This window comes from Pongo abelii, chromosome 1, assembly GCF_028885655.2.
Source record: "Pongo abelii isolate AG06213 chromosome 1, NHGRI_mPonAbe1-v2.0_pri, whole genome shotgun sequence".
NCBI classification, from domain to species: domain Eukaryota; kingdom Metazoa; phylum Chordata; class Mammalia; order Primates; family Hominidae; genus Pongo; species Pongo abelii.
The window spans coordinates 77,556,857-77,580,825 of record NC_071985.2 but is presented as its reverse complement, the minus strand read 5'-3'; the positions used below and the strand labels follow the sequence as shown (position 1 = coordinate 77,580,825).

Genomic DNA, 23,969 nt, shown 5'->3' with positions numbered 1-23,969 from the left:
TCATATATTGAACAATGATAAGTGGCATGAACATATAATAAATAACATTTACAAATTCCCTCTGTACTGATTCCGAGGAATCTGAAAGGCAACAGCAAAAGAAAATGCCCTAAATTAGCCAAGAGTATTACCCGATGTTCATTTCTTTCACATGAAAAACCCCCCAAGAAACTAGAATAAGAATTAGGAGGGAAATAAGATGTCTGAAGAGTTAGGGACTCTTCCATCATTTTCTTCTGCCACTTCTAAAGATTTTGCTTTGAGATTAATTGGGTTTAAACTTCTGAAATACCTTTCTTGGGATATTTGATCATGGCAAGTGGAAGAGACTTCAGAATATTTCAGTCTCAAGTGGGAATAGCTTCAAAGCTATTCACCTTTCTCAGCAGTAGGCAAAAGAATGGTCAGGGAACATTTCAAAGTTAATGAAATCTCTTCTAGTCCAAAGTCCAAAGATCATATATCTACCTCTATAGCTCTTATACCTACTACACAGTCTGTCACTTAGTAGATTCTCAACAAGTTTTTTTTTTTTGTTTTTTTGTTTTTTTTTTTTTTTGAGACAGTTTCACTCTTGTCGCCCAGGCTGGAGTGCAATGGCATGATCTTGGCTCACTGCAACGTCCGCCTCCCAGATTCAAGCAATTCTCCTTCCTCAGCCTCCCAAGTAGCTGGGATTACAGGCACCCACAACCACACCTGGCTAATTTTTGTATTTTTAGTACAGACAGAGTTTCACAATGTTGGCCAGACTGGTCTCAAACTCCTGACCTCAGGTGATCTGCCCATCTCAGCCTCCCAAAGTGTTGGGATTACAGGTGTGAGCCACTGCGCATAGCCAAATCATGGCCTCTTACCTTTTTTTTTTTTTTTAAAGTGCCTTCATTTGTATCATTCACCAATTTCTGTGATATAAATCTTCCAGCATGACCAATTTCAAGCTACCAACAGCTTAACAACCATCTTACAAAATTTTGGAAAAGTTAACAATCACTTTCATCACTTTCATAACCAGTAGGAATCAACTCCAGCACACCAGAGCTTGGCTCTCTGTATTCAAAAGCAAGTCAGTACTGAGTAGTTTCAATGTATTTAGCCCTCAAAGGGAAGTAGGGATACTCAGAGTTGGCTTGGGAACAGAAATTTGACAGTGTAATAAAGCTTCATGCTTAGAAAAGCATATAGGTGATGTCCTGTGGGAACTACCAAGGGCTGAAATAATTTTATGCCTCTAACCTAGTATGAAAAATTGAAGAAGTATATGTAGACCCCTCCTCTGCGTGCTGCACCTCTTCCTCTAAGCAAAGGAGAAAGAAACCTTAGCATGCATAAACCCTCTCCAACAGGGCTGAGGTTTGCATGAACAAGGGAAAAACTCAAATCCAGGTTTGAACGTGCTCAAGTCACAGTTACCAATTTAAGATCTTTGTAATAGTGGAGATTAGATCAAAGAAGGTTATTTCTAATCACTGTACTGAAATGCTTATTTGTGATACACCAGGAATACTTTTTGTGTGTGTTAATAGAAAAACTAAAGTCTGTAAAATATTTTTAAAATATTAATTCTGAGCCAGTATGAGTGATCACAGCCCAAGGGAAAACACAAACCCAACAAGTTTGGTCCTGAGGTGGTTAAATTACAGATTGGTTTTATACATTTCAAGGAGGTAGTAGGAGTTACAGGCAAAAGCATAAATAGATACCTGGAAAGTATATATTGGTTCAGCCTGAAAAGGTGGGATATCTTGAAGCAAGGGCTTACAAGTCATAGGTGGATTCAGAGATTCTAGAATCTGCAATTAAAAGTACAAAAATTTGTCTAAAAGCTTGGAGTTAGCAGAAAGGAATTAAGTTATGAATGCTACGTCAGAGTTAGCCACAATATGACAAGTTTAGCAAGATTTATTGTTTGTAAGCATGACTTAGCCCTTGCCTTCTTTTTTTTTTTTTTTTTCAGGAGATGGTGAGTTTTATTTTGACTTGTCTGGATAGAGGTTTTGATTTGCTCTCGAATATTCCAGGGTGGAGAGAAACTAGGAGAAAAGCACAGGATGTAGAGGTCTATTTGGCATAATCTTCTCCTTCGTTTTCATCTTCACCATCAACAGAGAGAGGAGCATACTTGCTTGCAGAACTGAACTTGGAAGCTGGATTTTCCTCAGTTTCTTTGGCTCAGGTGCAGATCTGGAGTCTTGATCCTTTTTGCCATCTTTCCTATCTGATTCCTTCCAGTGGTCTTTGTTCCCTCCGACTCCTGGACCACGGCTAGAGTTCCCAGTTTGGCCTTTTGGGACATTCATCCCATCTACTTTATTTTCATCTTTCCTTGCTGGTCCTTCCTCAGATGGTTGAGCTGGAGCTACTTTTCCCCCACCACTTGTAGGGGATTGCTGCTCTGTGTCTGAGCTCTGAGATCAAGCAGGAGGATTAGAACTTCGCCTCACCCAAGCATTCTCCTTTGGTGGAGCGGCTGGCATTACCTTTAGGGGCTGATCAGGTTTGGGAAGTTTAGAAGTTGGAGAGTGGTAATCTTCCTCCTTATTGAGTGTTTCATTTTCTAGAGACTTCTCACTCTCTCTCCTTCGTGCATTTCTGCCAGATGTGGTGGAGGTCCTAGTCTGCGATGACTCACTTCCTGTCCTTGACCGTTCCCGTTCCTGAGTTTCTTCACTTCACCAGCTTGGGTGTCTCTCCCGAGGCCGTCGTTCTAGTTTTGGCTCATCCAGCTGACGCTGCAACTTCTCTTGTTCCTTCTGTAGCCGTTCTTCTACTTCTCTTTCTCTAGCAGCTGTGTCAACGGGCTTTGCCCCTCCAAAGATAGAAGCAGCTCAAGTGGACTGGGAGGTACTAGCAGAGGAATCATCTTCCTTAGGAGTACTCCGAGGCTTTAGATTCAGTTTGGGTCTTTGAGGGGGACCTCTATCATCACGCCTATAATCATCCCAAGAGTAATCATCTCTGGAGCTCCACGACCGATCATCCCATCTGTCATATCGGTCTTCATAGCGGTCCCTGCCAGCCCTTGCCTTCTACGGCCTTAGTCTTGTTTGTAATTTGGTATCTTATTACCAGTTTGTTTTGTTAGACTGATGATATTTATTTTAACATTAATGCTGGTCAGTTGTTGTACCTAAACTCCAAAAGGGAGAGAGTAGAACCAGGCATGTTGGATTCTCCCTTATACTCTCTCCCTTTTGGAATTTAGGCACAACAGTTTGGAGTTCAGGCACTCCCAGTTTTTAAGGTTTCTCTGGGGTCCCTTTGACCAAGAGGGGAGCTGCTCAGTTGGTGGGGAAGGGGGGTGGTTTAGGATTTTATTTTTAGTTTACATATGTTTGGCAATAAGCATTGTTCACCAAGGCAAGCAGATAGTTATTTCCATTCTCCCACAATTTACATCATTCACATAGTTTTTGATAAAAGTTTCTCCACTTCTCATGCTGCTAAGTTAATAGGGTTTCCTATACATGAATGCTTGAGATGAGTATGCTGTGATATGTTCCTTAGAGATACACATTTTCAGCCCAGTGTGACTCCTTTAAGCCAATACATCCTCTTCACAATACACTCTGGACAGATTCAGAGCCAGACACATGGGGTTCTCATTATAGGTTGCAGGATTGAACCTGGGGCCCAGGTTGCCCCTGAATCACATATACTTCCTTCTCCAGGTCTGCCCTGTCCTGGAGTGGGGAGCCTTGCTGGGGGTACAAGATGATAGCCATGCCAGCAGGGTTCCTCTAAGGTTCATACTGACTCTACCACACAAACATCAAATAAAAGGCAGGTCTCAGCCTATTTGTCCATTTACACATTTAGTTCCACATCACTCACCTCAGTCTACTTTTTGCATGTCACTTTGTCCCACTCTTGTTTTTCCTACTATTCACTTTTCTAATTGTTCCCTTTCTTCTTACCTAAGCTCATTCTGTGAAATCATTCTACTGTGTTTTCTTCTTTTCTCCTAGGTTGGCTCCTCATAGTTTACCATAGGAGTTAGCAGCATCTGAGAAGTCAAGAAGTCTGCATTTGTACCTTGGCTCCTTCACTTGCTGGCTGTGTGACCTTGGGAAAGTAGCTTGACCTCTCTGAGCCTCAGCTTCTTAATCTGCAAAACAAGGTTGCAATGATTCCTTATCTTATGAGTGTTGAGGCAAAACTAACAATATACCATACGTGCTGAGTACCCAGCAAGTGTTTCTGTGGTAGGTACTTAAATATGTTAGCTCTTCATAACATTACTTTTACCCTTGATACCACCATTGTCTTCAGTAGACATGGTGTTTCTATGGCACAATGTTGTCTCAAGTGACATGGATAATGCTCACAACTCTAGCCCCAGCCCAGCTCTACTTCCAGAAATCTCCTTGGCCAAGGTTCTTGAACAGAGTGTTCATAAGTGCTTTATAGGTGAGGAGATGCTTATAAAACTCACGCCAAACCCGCTTCCAAGCATAGAACTCTATAACACTCTGTTCCTTGAGATATCTTGCAAAACTGTCTTGAATAAGAAAATCCTTAATGACTTTTTGATTCTGCTTGTCATGTACTTTGTTATTGCTGACACAAAAATATGTCTAGACATTTTTTTCTTCAATTTACATTTTATAAATACTGACTTCTTGGCCTTTAAAATGAATAATGGCCATTGAAACAATCATGGTAATAAAATGATTTTATTATTTGTTTTCCCTCTAAAAAGCTGAACCAGAGCTATGCAAGATGGCCTCTTGTACCTTCTATTGAAGGTCAGTCTTGAGTCCTACTTGAAAGCCCTTCTCCTTTTCACCTTCCTCCATTTGTGCTGTGGAAGTAGCCAAGCTCCTGAAATAGGACAGATGCCACCTGGATTTGTGAGATCTGAATACCCTTGAAGGCTGCAACCAAACTCATCTATCAGAAACAGAGGCTTGAGATTACCTCCAGGGTAAAAAATGCCTTTGAATTTTCCAAGATACGTAAAAAAGAGACTCCATTTATGCAGTTACATATGGCTCTGTGTGTCAGGGGAATAAATCATGCTTTACAGGTAATATGACAACAGGCTTTAGAGGCATTTGAGAAATCTGGAGAAGGCAGGAGATAGCCAGCAATAAGGAACAAGAAGAGCACGTGGGGTTTTCCAAAGGGCAATCTGAAAGGCCATTGTCCAGTCACTGCTGTTAGAACCTTCAGCAGTCCCTGACAGCACCATCACTGTTCCATTCCACTCCATCCTCATCCTGTCTTCTCCCTTCCTTCCTAAACTCCTTCTCCAACTCTTGTTCCTGCTTCCCAATCACCCTGCAGTTCTATTCCTGTCTTTGACTTCAAATGGGTGGGTGGTAGGACTACATTTGGCAAAAGGATTCCTAAAAGCTTTGCCCAGAGGTCTAAATTCATTTTCTCTCAGATATTTGTCTTGTGTCATGTTGCAAGCTGCCTGTTGCCATAAGAGCTGCCTAGAACTAGCCCAACATTACCACTGTCAAGTTATAAGTCCTCAGCCCAACCCTTGCACAGTGAATTTGTATTTTGTTCTAGAACCTTAAGGATGATAGCCTGCAAATTTAAAGAAGGAGATTCAAAAGTTGGAAGGTCCCCAGAAGTAATTTTGTCCAATGCCAGAAGCCGAGGACCACTTATAATATTCTTCACAGAGAGTTGTCTGGCCTTTGACCAAATGCCAGGTAATAAAGGTTGTCTCTTCAGAAGAAAAAGAAATGTTTAGGAAAAAGGGGTGGGAAGGAGGTGAAATTTTCATAATATAACTTTTTGTTCCTTTTGAATATCATTGTGTTGTATATATCACTTATTTAAGAAAGTAAATTAAATATTTTGAAAATGCCTTCAGTGTCAGGAAGCTCATTACCCCCAAAAGCAGACTGTTGCATTTCAGATAGCTGGAATTGACAGAAAGTTGTTTCTTGGCTGGGTGGGGTACAGGTCACGTCTGTAATACCAGCACTTTGGGAGGTCAAGGCGGGTGGATCACCTGAGGTCAGGAGTTTGAGACCAGCCTGGCCAACATGGCAAAACCCCATCTCTACTAAAAATATAAAAATTAGCCAGGCATGGTTGTGGGCACCTGTAACCCCAGCTACTTGGGAGGCCGAGGCAGGAGAATTGTTTGAACCTGGGAGGTGGAGGTTGCAGTGAGCTGAGATTGCACCATTGCGCTCCAGCCTGGGTGACAAGAACAAAACTCCGTCTCAAATAAATAAATAAATAAATAAATAAATAAAATAAAGAAAGTTGTTTCTCATGCCTAGGTAAAATCAACCTCTTTATGCTTCCACTCTTCTACTTCTTCCCTGTAGTAATAGTACTGAGCCAGCCACTCCCCTCCAGTAACAAGAAATTTTCAAATATTTGAAGACAACCAATCTATCTTCCTTTAGTTATTTCTTCTTGAATGCTAGAAAGATTGCCCACTTTGCTATGCCAGATCTCTCAGCTAGTTTTAATGTTTGTGGAAAAAAAAAGAACTTGTCCCAGGGATGAGATTTCCTTGTGCTGTCTTGTTGAATCTGGCCTCAATTGCTCACTGAAGGGTGATGCTTGGGTAGAGCCAAATTTTATTGCAAAATAAGGGTGTAGCTCTGGTCTGGCTTAACTTTGTAGGCTTAGAGTGTTTGAGACATGGGGGTAAGAGGGGATTCTCGTTGATGGTGGACACTTGAGCTTCCTAGCATCCTCAGGAAAAATGTATGAGTTTTCATAATAGATTACAACTCATGTTTTTGTTGTAGCCTGTTTCTGTATCATAGAGGTTTTGCACAAACTTTCATTTAGAAGTTTATAAAGTCAATAAAATCAGAACACTAAATTTAGTCTTAGATTGGAAAGGCAATAGACGGGACTGAAGCTCTGTCCCCAATGCCTTTCTTGATTTTCAATAAGCATTGTCTCTCCTCCTCCTTTCATCCCAAGTTCCTATAACTGTGCTAAAATACAAAGGAAGCACCAAAAGCCTATATTCATGTTAAGAAGACAATATGCACACAAAAGCAACAAAGGGAGAATCTGAAACACATTGAACTATGGACAGACAGCAATCAGTCACCAAGGACAGCACTAAAATCATGGGGTCCTCTGTACCAGGTGTACGCATAGGTACTGTAGGGGCCAGAGATTCACTAAAAAAATAAACTCACAAAAGGCAGATTAATTGGAGAAAAGGTAGGTAAACTTATTTAACATGTATACTCAGGAGCCTTCAGACTGAAGACTGAAAGATAAAGGGGAAATGGTTCACTTTTATGCTTAGTTCAACAAAGTATGGAGAGCTGTGTAGAAATATGATTGGACAAAATAGGTATGATCTAATGCTAGCAGACTGAGTGGGGAAAACCAGGAAGGCCTGTCTGCCTGATTCTTCTTGGCCTCTGAGCATGCACTCCTTCCTTCTGAGTTTGGGGCAGAGCCCTCTCTGCAATGGGGGGTCTTATGACCTACAGTCAAACAAGGTAAGTCAGATAATTTCTTTATGGACAGTTTTTACACAGAAAGAGGAAAAGTTAGAGTAATATTTTTAGTTTTTATGGCTAGCTTTAGGGAAAAAGGCCTCTGGTGTCTCTGACCCACCTTGGCGAAGAGGGATTCTGGTTTCTATGATTAGTCTCAGGGGAGAAAGCGGGCTGGGAGACAAGAGGGCAGCAGCAGGTCAAAGAAAATCTTTTGCTCCTGAGGCTCTTTCTGAGGCCTTCATTCTGGGGTATTGTTTTCTGAGCCCCAACTGCATCCTACCCAGGGCAAACTAATAGGCCTTCTAGACCCTGAACATTATCTTCATTGCCTGTCTCCTACCAAAAAGGGATCCTACTGATCTATTAATAGATGCCCTTTGAGGTATCCGTCCAGTTTTTAAACTTAAAATCCTAAGTTCTCCACCAACTGAACCCTCTCTTGGCCATGGGGACCCCAGAGAAACCTTAAAAACTTAGTTCCTGGCCATGACAGCAAGAAAGGTTGGACCTACCTTGTTATACTCCCTCCCTTTTGGAGTTTAGGCACAACTGACCAGCATTACTGTTAAAACAGAGATCATAAGGCTAACAAAACAAACTGGCAATAAGATACCAAAGTATACACAAGACTAAGGTCATAGAAGACAAGGGTTAAGTCATGCCTACAGACTATCAATCTGGCTACAGAGCTTCCTAATCTTAACTTAAAACATTCCTTTTTATTGACTTCAAGTTGTAGATGGAACCTTACTCCTTTAACCAATTATAAATTAAAGCATCTCTAAATTCACCTGTAACCTATAAGCACCCCCTCTTCCCACTTCAAGATATCTTGCCTTTTCAGGTGGAACTAATGTATCTCTTCCATGTATTGATGTATATCTTTCCTGTAACTCCTGCCTCCCTGAAATATATAAAACCAAAATGTAATCTGACTGCCTTGGGACCACTTACTCAAGGCTTCTTGGGTTTGTGTTTCTCCCTGGGCAGTCATCACTCATATTGACTCAGAATAAACCCCTTTAAAATATTTTACATAATTTGGTTCTTCATTAACAAGTTGCACCCATGTACTCTTTCCTCCTCGTTCCCTTATGACCAACGATATAATCTGGGACTAACTTTTGAGAGAAGAAAGTCTGCAATGATGAGGACTGAGAAGTGGGTACAGAGAGGTATGTCTGCCAGCAGAATCCAAGCCACATCTTTAAGGCTTAGATTTAGGCCAGAATATAACTCACCCCTTGGAGGTGGCAAGTCCTATAACACCAGGCTTAGCCAGCCTATGGCATTGCTAATGCCATCATCAGTATGGTAAAGGCTTGCTGGAAAGCTGGTCTTCCAGAGCATCTGCTCTGTCATCAGAATTGTTACCATGGCAGGAACTAGGTATCTAGAAAGGCATCAAGTGGATTATTGAGGCCTTCTGTGTAAGCCTGTGCTCTTCTGTCTCCGCTTAGACACACCTCTCATCTATCCATCACTCTGGACCAATTCACACTGGGCAGTCACCTCCCATTTGTTCACTCAATCCATTTACCCCTAGTTTAAGCTGGAACATGTCAAACATTTCTCACCCCAGGGTTTACCACTAACTAAGCAGAATGCCTCACAGTTTCTGCTTTTACTGTTCTCTGTGAGTGTAGGAATCAGGTCTTTGAGGAATGGAGGGTCCACAGAACTTAGCAGGATAGCAAAGGCTGGGTGGGAGTAAGGGAGGAGACCACCCCTCCTATTGTCTTATGCCCAATTTCTGCCTCCAGAGAAAGAAAAAGTAAAAATTAAAAGGCAGAAATGAAATCCACAAGCAGATAGCCCGGTGCCACACCCTGGGCCTGGTAGTTAAAGATCGACCCCTGACCTAATCGGTTATGTTATCTATAGATTACAGACATTGTATAGAAAAGCACTGTGAAAATCCCTATCCTGTTTTGTTCTGATCTAATTACCATTGCATGCAGCCCCCAGTCACATACCCCCTCCTTGCTCAATCGATCACCACCCTCTCACGCGCACCCCCTTAGAGTTATGAGCCCTTAAAAGGGACAGGAATTGCTCACTCAGGGAGCTCAGCTCTTGAGACAGGAGTCTTGTCGATGCCCCCGGCCAAATAAACCCCTTCCTTCTTTAACTTGGTGTCTGAGGAGTTTTGTCTGCGGCTCATCCTGCTACAGAACAGTATGCACAAAATAGTTATCAGTGGAGATTTAGTGATTGCCTATTATCTGCCTGGCACTGTGCTTGGCATTGGGAAATCAAATGAATAAGAAGCTTATAACTTCTTGTTGAATAGAAGAAGCAGACAACTAAACAAGCCATCATGAAACAATATGGTAAGAACGGGCTATTAGAGCATCTGGGATCAGCACCTAATCCAGCCCCGGTGAGAGAGAAGGTTGGGAAAGGGAATCAAAGAACCATCTGGGGGAGGTGACATCCCAAGGGCAGGGAAGATATTAGTTAATCCCAAGACATGGCAGGGTGTAGGAACAGACAGGAGGTTCAGCAGCCAGCATAACTGGTTAGAATTGAATGATGACTCTCTGCATATCAGAAGGTTTATACTTATAGCTAGAAAGTTCTAAAGATTTAAACAGCAGTTTGTCACTCCTCTGATGGTATTTAATGATGGTGATTACATACCAGTTAGTATTCACATTCAACCTAGGTTTACTTTAGAAAGCCTTCTGTCCTGATCTGGAAAAGAAAGCTTAAAATATGTCAAGGTCAGAAAAAGCAATGTCCGGGTATCTATCCCCTACTCGCTAGCTCTGGTAGAAAAACAAAGGCCATCAGCAAGTGTCGACCATGCTGGAATGTGCTGGAACAGCTCTGGGGCTCCGGGAAGTTTCTCTCCTCTCCCTCTTTCCTCTTTTGGTCTACTGAGCTTGCAAGCTGCCTGCATTCTTGTGAGCTGCCCCTGTCAGGTCTCATACAGGACTTAACCAGGCACACACACAGGACAGGCTTAACCAGGCACACACACACCATTGCTTTCAAGCAGACTTCCTCCTGGATGCCTCCCCAATTCCCACTGCTCCACCCACACATGCCCTGGGGCCCTTAGAACTGTGGCAGCTCTCTGGAGACAGAAAGTCTGCAGGGGAGAAACCCTTCTCTTGTGGGAGGACCTAAATGGGGGAGAGGATATGAGATGTGATTGCTAGATCCTGTCCATAGGACTCAGATGGAAGTACAATGGTTCATCCTCTTAGAAAAATCCTTAAAGTTTTCAAAAGAAAGGAGAGGACCTTCCAATCTTTGCTTCCATAGTAAGTGTAAATAACATTCTTACAAGCTCAAATTAAAATTTAGCATGGATTATTTCATTTACTCTGCACAATAATAAAGTGTTTACTATTATTATCCCTCGATGTGCCTCAATTCTTTCATCTGTAAATTGGGGATAATAGCACTTACCTCTTAGTCTTATAGGAATAAAAAAATTAATAGTAAATACATTGGAACTATGCCTAGTGCATAGTAAGCAGTCAAAAAATATCAGTGTGTGTTTTTGTGAGGAATCTGGGGCACAGAGAGGTTAAATAATTTGGCCAGGATCACACAGCTTGTAAAATAAGGCCAAGATTCAAACCCAGGTAGTCTGGCCCCAGAGCCTGCTCTCCTAATGGCAGCATTATTTGCTGTGCTGCTCTGCTGCATAAAAGAATTAGAGTAAAAAGAAACCAGTGACTTTGGGTGGCTAGAGAGAAGCTGGGGAATCCCTTGAGTTTGTGTAAATGAGTGGTTCTCAAAATGTGCTCCCCTGGCAGCATCCTCCCCATTTCCCTAGGAACTTGTTATAAATGCAACTTCTCAGGCTCCATCCCAGATCTACTGAATCTCCAACTCTGGGGTGAGACCCAGGATACTATGTTTTAAAGCATTCTCCAGGGGATTTAGAGGCACACTGATATCCCAGAAGCACTGGAGTCGACTTTTAACTGTTATATCTACTACGCACCCAGCCTCCACAGCAGAACATGGCTCTCAAGTTGCTTCCACTGCATTATGATATTCTTCAACCCATCCCTCACCGAAGTTGGTGATAGAGGTTTTGAAAGGGCTTGGTACAGGGCAATCTTGCAGCAGAGGGCTGCAAATGTGAATTATTAGAAATGTGGGCAGTCTGGAAATGTGAATTAACTTTTGGCCTCATGGCCACATCATATGGTGGCCTCCGTTTTCTGAGATGCTAAGTCACAGATGGAGAAAACAGATTTGGTACCTGGGTTTTTGGGGTGGTTATTGATTTTTTTCCCCAAATTCCCTGGAAATATAATTTAAGGGCCAGAGAAGCTAAAAGGAAAGCGACCAAATGAATCCTGCCTCCTGGGGAGTGTTATCTGTGTGTTGTGGGGGTGGGCAGCGGTATGGCCAAGGCAACTGTAGCTTTATAAACTGGGTGAGGTGAAGTGAGATAGCTACAATGTCAGAGAACAATTCTGAGTTTTATAAAGACACAAAAGTAATACAATTTTCTCAAGATCAGGGAAGGGGAAGGGTTGGCCCATGAAAGTTGCTAAACTACTTTCTTTAGCAACTTGATATTCCCCGCTGCTTCCGCCAGGCTCAGCCTGCAGCTGCAATCTTCAGAGGGCTGCAAGGAGTATCACTGTTATTACCTAATACTGCCATTTATCGAGTACAGCCCCTGTGCCAGGCACTATTCACTGTGCATGTGCTCATTGTTTTAATTCTCTTAGAACTTAGAGTAGGTATCATTATTTTCATCCTTCTATTACAGATGGATTTAAGGAAATTAAAGCACATAAAACTTAAGTAGGCCAGGCACGGTGGCTCACGCCTGTAATCCCAGCATGTTGGGAGGCCGAGGCGGGCAGATCACCTGAGGTCAGGAGTTCGAGACCAGCCTGGCCAACATGGTGAAATCCCGTCTCTACTAAAAATAAAAAAATTAGCCAGGCTTGGTGGCAGGTGTCTGTAATCCCAGCTACTCGGGAGGCTGAGACAGGATAGTCACTTGAACCCAGGAGGCAGAGGTTACAGTGAGCCGAGATCGCGCCATCGCACTCCAGCCTGGGTGACAGAGCGAGACTCTGTCTCAAAAAAAAAAAAAAAAAAAAAAGTAATTTGCCAAAAAACAAACAGCTACCAAGTGGTGGAGCTGGTTGGAACCCAGGTATCGTTTGTATAGCTCAGTCCTCACCATGTAATTCTGCCTCTTCAGCAGAGTTTGTGTCTACTGCAGGAGATGAGGAAATGAGGGAGAGTGGGGAGGAGAATGGGGTGAGAAACCCAAGTCCCTCTGTTGATCCTGGGGCTACACTGACTCTCCAGCACTGCCTCAGCCAAACACTGCCACATCAGTCTTCTGGACTGGAGTTTGACACTTTCGCCTTACTCATCGGTCAGGTGACAATGACACATGCAAGCCTTTGCCAGGGAGCATCCTGAGACAGGTATCAAAGTCTAGCCCTACAGCACTGTGTTATATCAACCCTGACTGAGACTAGAGCTCAAGCAGGCACCCAGTTCTTGCAGAGCTGCCCTGGCTTCGGGGAGTTTGGCTCAAGTCCCAGCTGCCTCTTTTCTCAATAGGAAATTGTCACGAAGCGCATTCTGGCTGGAGGGAGGGGCATTTCTCTTCATGACTGCCATTTCAGCTGAGGAGGCTGGGTTGACAGGTATAACCAGGTTTTCCCCACCTGCCTACCCTTTTCCTAGCAGGCAAGCAGAGGCTTCTTACTGAGTCTTTCCTTCTGGGTATTTTACAAAGTTGGGGGGGTGGGGTCTGGTTTTCTCTGGGGGAAGAAAATTAAAAGCCAACAGGCCTCTCCCTAGGAAATTGCAGGCATATGCCAAGGTTCTCAGAACATTGCCAGCTCACCTCTCCTGACAAATTACCTCTCCTGACAAGTAGCCAATAGGCTTTCAAAACAGCAGTACCCCTGACTAATAGCAAATGTTCTCTTTTTATGGAACACAAGGTGTTCACAGGTGAGAGCAGATCTCCTTCCTTCTGCAGACGTGGGGCTATGGAGAGCAAGTGAGGACTCTCATACTCATTTTACAGAACAGGAAAATGGAATTACCCCCTCACAGAGGGGCTAATTCATTTATATGACTCTGCTAATGCCTGAAGGAACTGGCAGCTCGAGATGGGCACAGGACCCAGACCCTTGATCATTGTGAATGCTTTCTGAACAATGGCAATATCAACCATGGATCAACTCCATCACTGGGCACTGCTCAGACGTGTAACTCTTGGCCTCTGAGCAATATGTGCTTTGTTTCCTACTTTGAGGTCAATTTTAAACTTTAATGTGTGGAGCAAAACTTATTTTTTCCCTATTGGACAGTCTTTAAAAACTGGTAAAAATACAAGGGGCCCTTGTTACCTGGACCAAGATCTGAGGAAATGCTTCTTTCCTAGGAGAGGACTCTGGAACAAACTGTCCCTTTTAGTGGGGCTGATGCAGCCCCTGTAAGGCCCTTAGTAAGGACTTAAATCATTCTGATCAATTAGCTTAAAATCCACCAGTTCTTAAACACTTTCTCTCCCACTTCCTCAGGGAAGCCTTCCTCAGTCCCCAGTTCTAGAGGGACCCTTCCTTGCCTTTAATTTTTGAGAGCTTTATTGTCACCTGGGTATTAAAGAGATTGTGTTTGAGAAGCAGGCTGTCACTTCTCTCTAGGTCAGGCTTTTCTTCACAGCAGGTTGTGAGCCAAAAATTCCTAAGCCTATGCTGGAGGGACCCCAGGTAACCCCTGACACTGCTGCTGTATTTGTTCAAGCAAATCTTCACTGAGAGCCTTTTATAAGCCAAACTTGATGTAGACCTAGGAGATACACTAGTGATTCAAACAATTATTCCTGCCCTTACAGTGCCTACATTCTAGGAAATATAAATAAAATAATTTTAATACGGTGTATTAGGAAGTGATTATTGCTATGGAGAAAAGCAAGGCAGGGATGAAGTAGCTAAGAAGACTGATGGTGGGGTCGGAGGGGATCCAAATCAGGTGTGGGTCATTGGATAGGATTGCCTTTTGGCCTGAATTATTACTGCTCTCCTGGCCCCTAGTCCCTATGCTTTTACCAAGAGTGCCTCCTTTTCTTTATTAAATAAGAGATGGGGGTCTCACTATGTTGCCCAGGCTGGCCTCAAACTCCTGGCCTCCAGCCATGCTCCTGCCTTGGCCTCCCAAAATGCTGCCTCACAGCATGGGCCACTGTGCCTGGCCCCAATAGTACCTCTTAATGCCTGCCTCCTTCCTTCGATTCTTCTGTTCCTCTCACTTTCTCCACCACCAAAAATTGTGCCTTCAATGCTATCCCCCAAATTCTCCTGATCTTTAAGGACCAGCTCAAGCTACAGCCTTTCCCCAACTCCTCTGACCGCTCCCTTCTCTGAGCTCCATGAAAAGCATTAAGCCACACAAGTGATATTTGATCTTGTCTTCCATTGTTTCCTAAGTGCTTCTTCTATATCTTTCTCAACTGATTAAAAGCTGTGACAAATGGAGGCTAAGATCCCAGCATATGGCTTTGAATACAGGAGAAGTTTAGTAATCATACCAGGTGGCCTCAGTCAGCTCTCAGTGCAATTTGGTAAAAGCTGACTCCTCATTCCATTTTAGGAAGCTACAGCTTTTTCTACTCAAGCCCTGAACCACTCCTCCAATATCTCTCAGCAGAAACTTTACTAGCATCCATCTGGGATGAATTTGCTCAACTTTCCTTCTCAAAACCTCAAAATTAAATCTCTATTTTCACCATCTTCCTCCTGTTTAAGAGAGAATTATTACTAATTCTTGCCCAAGACTAACTGCTTTATTTGCACTTTCCCACCATAGCCACTCATATGCTCTGGCATCTTATTGTCTTTACTACCCAGAAATTCTTATTCATCTCTTAGGGTGCTGGCTGCTTCTTCTTAGTATCCAAGTGAGTTGAAATCTTTCTCATTGAAAATAAGAAAAAGTCTTGATACTTCTTCCTCAATGGTTTGGCTACTACAAAATTATTATAAAAGGAAAGGTAAATGAATTAAAACCTGGACTCTTGAACTAGATTGCCTATAGTTTAATTACCAGTTCTGTTGTTGCTATGTGGCTTTGGGAAATTTACTTAACCACTCTATGCCTCAGTTTCCTCATCTGTAAAATGGGGATAATAATAATAACTATTTCATAGGGTAGTGATGAGGATGGAATTAATTTTCATAAACTATGTAGAACAGTGCCTGGCATACTATAAGTGCTATGTGTTTGATATTTGACATAAATAATTACTAAGCCTTAGCTATTATTCTTTCTTTCATTTCCTTGGTCCTATTTCTTTCTTCCCAAAGCTACTATCCAATCTTCTGTTGCCTTTCGTCACCAATTTTTTCAAAAGGACAGGCTGCAATGCAAACTTTCCACTAACTGTTTCCATTTTCTCATGTCCCTTTCACTCCTCAACCCACTAGAATATTGAAAGTTCCCAATGGCCTCTTAAGCTTCTAATCCAAAATTTCATTTCCTTTCATTTGACATCTAGTATCCAACTTGGAATTTCTTCCTTTGCTTTTCTTGCCAGTTCAGCTTCTCCTCAGCCAACTCCTTTCCTTTCCCAAGAGACTCCATCCCAAGGGGTCTCTTGGGCTTCTTCTCATACTGCATTCTCTTCCACTGGTGTTATTCACACTCCTGCCTTCACTTACTGCCTACATTCCATTGACTTTCACACCTACTAAGACTGACATTTTTCCCTGAGCACCAGCCCCTAAGTTTGACCAGTTATACAGATAAATGCCATATCAGATACTCTTCTGATAGATTAGGGTTCGTCTATCTTCTAGATTCTAAATCTAGAAGATTTAGAACAGGTAAATCTTCTCCCTGTCATGTATTGCTTCAAATCTCTGTTTTGGCACCCAGTCGCAAACACCAGAAACCTTAGGGCCTTTGTGGTTCTGCATCTGGATGTGCCTTTGCATTTCGCAAATCAGTTTTCACATCCCTTAGCTCATTTACTCCTCACAATGACCCTTAAGAGCATTATTTGATTATGTGATTTTGCAAGGTTTAATTTGAATGAGTATTTTTTTCCCAGACTGACAAAATAAACACATTTTCTAATTCTTTTAAGAAAGAGTGAAATAACTCCTTTCTACAGAGGAAGAAAATAAGTTTTACAGAGGTAACAAATTTTTCTAAGAAGTTGTAAGGGTCAAGTGAAATAGTACATGTTGTGAAACTTCATATACCTTAAAACATCACGTAAATGCAAAGTTTTCTTGATTATTAACATAATGCTAAATTATTGGTGACACAGCTAATTTGGTAAATGTCATAAGAAGAGTATTAAGTGTACAGAAATACAGAGGTGAGGGAAATCGGTTTAGTTAGGAATGATAAGGATCTTGGAAGAAGAGTAGGATTTTAATAGATGGAGAGCATGATGGAGGACCAGCTTCTCCACATCTCATTCTGATCTACCACTTTTATATCGGTCCTTAATACAAAGCTGACTTGAGTGATCCTTTCTTAGCACTTCTAGGTAATGGCTGGAGGTTTCCTCTAAATGCAATAGACAAATTTAAGGCACCTTTTATAAGAACATTAGGACACTAACTCAAAGGTCACCTTCTTCTGAGGGAGTGAAAAAACCATCCAAGCTGCCTGCAGCAGCTCATACTATTCCACCTTCCATGTGGACAAGGAACACATGGGAACAAGGAACATAGGGAGCAAGAGTGTGTGCAGGACAATGAACTGCAGAAGCGTCAATGACACATGGATATAGCCAGAGTAAGTGTTTCCAAATCATGAAACCAGAACCAAAAACAAATCCTATAAAGGATAGTGTGATGACAGTTAGCTCAGGCTCAGGACCCTGAAGTGTGCTGTTTGGGAATCACTTTGCATACCGAAGCCTGTGTAATGTAGAAAGGGTCAAATAGAAATCTGGGGGATATTTTGCGGTAAGTCCATTGATAGTAACTGAAAAGCTAGCTTTGAGGAGAAAACTTTTATTCTATTAATGTTAGATTACTTTATTGCTCATAAATTCAAGTTGAGATTTAGTTACATTGGAATAAAATGGGCTCTTGCAAACTTATTGAGTTACTGTAAACCAAGGTATTATCTAACATCAGGAAGAAGAAGGTAGTTCAGACAACCTCTCCACTTTGCAGCAGCTATTACCCACATCCAAAAGATCATCCATTCTTCTAAAGTTTGGTCACTGCAAAGCCACTCCATTACTGCCGCAATAATGTACATGTTATATACGGTTTCAATTCTGACTGTTGTACAGAGAAGCAAGACAGAGGAAATAATTCTCTATCAAAATCAAGTTGAAGAGTGTACAAGTTATATTTCAGTTTGATGACCTTTAAAATGACCTGATGCAAAGTCTAGCAGTTGCCAACCTGACTGGGCTTGAATGGTATGCACTCGGAGACTCAGTCCTTGCCTCCCCAGCTTCCCCAAGTGCTTGAGAAAAGGGCTGGATTTAGAAAGATGAAGAGGAAGAGCATGTGGGGGACATGATGTGAGCAGAGAATTGAAGGTCAGGATGTGCATGATACACTAGGGAGATTGAGTGGATGGTTAAATTGGCTTAATGTCCATCAGCATGGAAAGAAATTAGGGAAGAAGAAGTTGGCCAGAAATTGATATCAAAATGACCAGCAAGCTTTTCCAAGCATCATTTTCTGCAAAGATAAAGTGATAAGGTAAAAATGATAATGATAATGTCATACCCAGCACTTACAAAAGCCATCTTTCAAGGGTCTCAAAGCATGTTAAAATGCTGCATTATTCATCTTCTCAACAATTCTGTGAGGCAGGTAAAGGGAAGTATCATTATCCCCATTACACCAGTAGTAAAACAAAGATAGAGGCAGTGAGAATCTTATTTCCACATCCCTGTAGTGAGCCAGCTGGTGTTCTTGGTCTGAAGTGCAGTCATTCCATTTAGGCTACCTTTTCTAGGGCCAATTTTCCTTGTTAATGTGTAGAGAGGGTCCCAATTTCCATTCTATGTAACTCTATACATGTTTATCTCTTCCAGCCATTAAAAGTGACTGAATTTAAAGCCATATCTCTACTTCATCCCTTGGTAAGGCAAATGGGTTGTAGATTCTCTTTTGATGTTACAGGTATCACTCACTGATGCCTAAAATGTAATCTTTGTATCTAAAGGTACAACGTCCTTTAGAGGACTTTGACATACGTAGAGGACTTTGACATTTCTAGACTAATATAGGTTGATTCCATTAATCTATCAAAGTTTTTTGCCTTTGAATTTCACTAATCTCTCTCTTAGTGCTGTTTCTGCCTCATCCTCCAACCCCAACACCAATAAGGCATGATACATAATCGCAGATACCAATGACCAAATCTAGTGAAGGCAACAGAATGGCCCACAAACCTTCTCAACTAAAGCTACTTCTTGCCCTTGGTTCTCCACAGCCCACTGTAACAGACTGGACTTCCTGCCCAAGTGCTTCTTGGAGACCATTTTACTTACTCTGAGGGCAAATGTGAGGGTTGACTAAGGTTTCTCCTATGTCCAGAGCTGGGTTGAATGACAGCCCAAACTTTGACCCCTTTCAGGGTCAGCTGAGCTTGCCAAGAGATTCCTGGTTATATTGTACCTCTTCATGCTTTGCAAGGCCAATTGATATTCCTTTCATTGACTGAATGAAGATTTCTATTGTGCCAGGCTCATTCACGTTAAATCAACAAGACATAGTGTTGTGATTGGCCATGGTTTGTACTTTACTTCCTAGCTGTCCCTGAACCAAATTATCTGTGCCTAATACCAAAAGGGCATCATAACATAGCAGAAAGAGTGTGAACTCAAGTCCTGCAGACCTCACTTTCCAGTTCTGCTAGGCCTACTGGCTATGTAACCATGAATTCAGAACTCAATAGGTAAACTCTTTGAGACTCAGTCCACTGCTTTAGTCTTTCTCTGCAGTGCCTGGCAGAGTCCGAGACACAAGATACATGCTCAATTAGTGCCTGTCAACTTGATTTGACTGAACCTGCCTATAGGACACAGCAGCAAGTTTAAAGCTTCTCCTTCCAAGCTGTATCTAGGTCAAAGCCATCACTGAGAAAAACAGACTCTGGCCATAGGAATGGTTTCTGCAGTAGTTGAACACCAGTTGTTACTTATTTTTCTCTTCACGTTCTTACTAGACATAAAGCCCTTTCCTACCTGACAGAGCACTTTATGAAGCTGAATAAGCTTACAGCCTGCTATGACATTGGAGTACAGGTCACACTTCTCAGCAGAAACTCCTGAAGAATACATAAGAGCCCTGCTCCTCCCTTATGACACCTATAGTGGCTGGCATGGGAAGAAACATACAATGGAAATAAACAGCCCATATCTCTAAAGCCTAAGGTGGAGAGAGATGGTCTCTATGAGACATGGGACAATCTGGTTATTTAGGTCAGGAGGGTAGTAGAGAAAGAGCAGCAGTGCAGGGCCCTGTGGCCATTGCCAAGATGACAGCATGGTCCCTCCCTTCCTTGGTGGTCCCTCCCTTCCTTGGTAGTCCTCCCAACACTTCCCTACATATATCCCAAGATCCAGACACAATGAACTAATTGAAATTTCCTGAAAGTGCCTGTTTCTCCCTCCCTACCCCAGACTTTTGTATGTGCTATTGTTCTGCCTTCTTAGAATGCCTTTCTCATGCCTGACTTTCTGCTACTCATCCTTCTGGGCTCAGGTTGGTATCAATTCCCTTCCTCTTGTAAGTCTTCTTCCTCATCACCATTGCAGACTATGTTCTTATAGTACACTCTCCCATCCTCATATGTCACATGCAATATTGTAATTGTTAATTCATGTGGCTGTCCCCAGGATGATGATGACAACAACAACATAGATGTCATCTACTGAGTGCTTACTATGTTCCAGGTACTATATGTCATTAATTCTCACATCAAGCTTGTGAAGTAGGACAATTATTTCCGTCATATAGTTGTGGAAGATAAACTTTAGAGAGGTTTTGCATACATTTACATAGTTAATAAGAGGGAGGATCAAGATTAGAACACAGATCTGACTGGCTTTAAGTCTGTGATTTTCCCCACTACATCATGAAGCCTCCCATTTGGCTGTGCACAGCTTGAGGGCAGGGACTGCATCTTTCATCTCTGTAGCTCTAGCATCCAGCATCTAGTGCCTAGAATGCAGTAGCTTTTAGTAGGTGCTCAACAATGTGTTTGATGAATCAATGGATGAATGGCAATAAATGGCCATCTCAGCCAGATTTATCTTGGTCCTGATAATCTCAATATATATTTCTTGGCTCTGGATATCCATTTGAGAGGATCAGTTAAGCCTGAAGTAAAAGGACAATTCAAGGGCAGCTGCAAGAGAATATTCTGTAACTTGTTAATATATGAGATAAAATTTGACTAGGCTGAGTTATTGGGAGAGAGAGCTCTATAAAGCAGGACAAGCATCCAATGAAGAAATGGACATAGATAAATTGTATTTACTCCCCAGAACTCCCTCAAAGGGATTTGCCTTAGACAAATAGCTTGGCCTTCTTTGCACAATAAACAAGTGGTCTCCAGTATGAGCTAAGCCTCCCAGCTAGGCAGTTACTGTTTAGAAAACAGGTCTGGACTCAGAACTAGTTGAAAGCAGTTTCTCTGTTGGAGTAGGAGGAAAGAACAGGCTACTTTTGATGGAAAGGATATACCTGAGAAGAGGCTGTTAACCCACCCCTGGCCACAGGCTAATTAGAGGCAGTATCTGAACTAGAGTCTGGCAATTCCTCAGAATTCTCCTTGCCTCCCAGGCAGTGGTTCTCATCTGTAGAGGACAGACTCCAAGGAACTAGTATCTTTTTTAAGACTCCTTTCTGAGCAGTTAAATAAGAGACTTTCTTCCTGTTCCTTCAGGAAAATTCTCCCTAAAAAAAGAATGCATTTGTTGATTTTCATAGAATTTGGATTTCACATCTTAGCTGAAGCCCAGGCCTCCTTTTCAGTACTGACTTCCATTGAGATTAAGCACAAATGGGTCCTAACACAACTCATGAAAGTGCCAGTTTCCCTCTTGCAAAATAAAAGGTGATATGTCACCTAAAACTACCCAATTTTTCTCAGGCAGAAAATACATAATGTCAGAGCATGCCAATTAACATAGTGCTTGTCTTCTATCTCTAGCTTTCTCTATTGGTAGGCTACTTCTCTTGAATATCTGTGGATTTAGATGTTACATGTTTTCTAGTCAGAACTGGGCCTAAGTGTATTTGTGGCCATGGTCTTTGTTGAAGATTACACTTTTCTTAGTGTACTAATCTAATGCCCCCTGAGTTTGCCATTGTATCTCTGTTGGCTTTTCTGTAATAAATTTGTGCCCTAGGACTACAGGCAATGGCAAAACCCCAAGCTTGGAAGCTGCTTGGTAGTTGATTGGTGGATCTGTAGAGTAGGTATTTATAGAAGATGAGTAAAATCAGGCAGATGTTGTGGCACATGCCTGTAATCCCAGCATTTTGGGAGGCCAAGGCATGCGGATCACCTGAGGTCAGGAGTTCAAGACCAGCCTGACCAGCACGGTGAAGCCCTGTCTCTACTAAAAAATAATAATAATAGTACAAAAATTAGTTGGGCATGGTGGTGGGTGCCTGTAGTCCCACCTACTTGGGAGGCTGAGGCAGGAGAATCACTTGAACCTGGGAGGTGGAAGTTGCAGTGAGCTGAGATCACACAACTATAGTCCAGCCTGGGTGACACAGTGAGACTCCATCTCAAAAAAAAAAAAAAAAAAAAAAAAGAAGAAGATGACTAAAGCCATTCGTTTATTTACTCAACATTTATTGAACATGTAGTATGTACCAGGCAGTGTGTTATGGAGCTAAGAATATGGATACATAAGACATTTATTTACCCTCAAGGGGAGTTATCGTCTACTGGAGAAGTTTATGGTTTTAACATGGGGATTTTCACTTTAAAAATCATTTGATTCATTTTGAATCAGAATACATCCAACCACTGAGGCTGCCTACTTAGAGGATCAAATTGCTGCTGTAAATCTTGGATACAAATATATTCCTCATAATAAAAGAAGCTCACCTAAAATTTTAGGAAAATGACAAGGCAATTTCTGAGGTGCAGAATGAATACATCAGGTAAGCAGGTCTACTTACTAGAAAGATTGCCTCCTGACTAGAGTGGGGGGCTTAGAGTCTTAGTGATTTATTCCTGAATTAAAACTAGATCATATATATATATAAGTACTTTACATTTGTAAAAGGAAAACATTACTGTTACACACTGACACCACATAGAGTAAATATTGTTACATAATACTCATTAGAATAGGGTATTGTTACTATTACACTATGTAGAGTAATACCCTAAAAATCCATGAGCATGGGAATTGCATGTGATTGGATATAAGTCTGAAGACCTAATTGCCACTATCAGAAAAATTTTTTAGCCACTATCAGAATAATCTTATAGAACCCTCTTGACCTTTTTAAACTCTAGATTTCTTTGTTTATGAAATGTGGTTATATCTAATCTACCTGCCTCATTTGATAGTATAAAGGATCAAATGAAACAACGAGAACTGAAAATGTAGATACTGCATTTTCTCCGTACCGAGTAATCAATCTTGCAGGTCCACTTCCAAAATCCCATTTCACAGAGACCATGTTCAGAGAGAGGGAAGTGATGGGAAGGAGGCTGCACTGCTCTGGCCAATCGCTGTGAGGAAAGAGGAAGAAGAGGTAAATTATGTGCTTTCATTGGCTAACAATCCCCGGGAGTCTGAGTCAGGGGATCGTTAGCCGTTATTACAAGAGAAGCAGGTTTTATCAGAATCTTTGCAGTGTATTTCCCTGTTTCTGCCTAGGTGTCTAACTCATGAAAGATATTGGACTTCAAAGATGAAAAAAGCAGGGGCCGGGCGCAGTGGCTCATGCCTGTAATCTCAGCACTTTGGGAGGCCAAGGCGGGTGGATCACCTGCAGTCAGGAGTTCGAGAGCAGCCTGGCCAACATGGTGAAACCTTATCTCTACTAAAAATACAAAAAAAAAAAAAAAAAAAAAAAAAAAGCTGGGTGTGGTAGTGTGCACCTGTAGTCCCAGCTACTCGGGAGGCTGAGACAGGAGAATTGCTTGAACCCACGAGGCAGAGGTTGCAGTGAGCTAAGGTCATGCCACTGCACTCCAGCATGGGTGATAGAGCAAGACTCCATGTCAAAAAAAAAAAAAAAAAAAGAAAAGAAGAAAAAAAGGCAAACCTGTTTTCAAGGAATATTGCACAAGGGAGATGACCCCTTAGTAGAGGTCAGGGAGGAATAGTTCACAAGACAGACAATGGAAAAATATAGCTTTTTTTTTTTTTTCTGAGACACGGTCTCACTCTATTGCCCAGGCTGGAGTATAGCGGCACAATCACAGCTTACCACAGCCTCGGCCTCCCAAGCTCAGATGATCCTCTCACCTCAGCCCACCCTTCCCTCCCCTCACCCAACTGGGTACCTGGGACTTCAGGTGCATGCCACCATGCCTGGCTAG

The 23,969-nt window shown here is 42.1% G+C and overlaps 1 pseudogene; it reads right to left on the bottom strand.

Annotated features, from left to right (window-relative positions):
* Positions 1 to 1,942: 1,942 nt before the first annotated feature.
* On the bottom strand, positions 1,943 to 23,101 carry LOC100434587 (eukaryotic translation initiation factor 4B-like; annotated as a pseudogene).
* Positions 23,102 to 23,969: the final 868 nt, after the last annotated feature.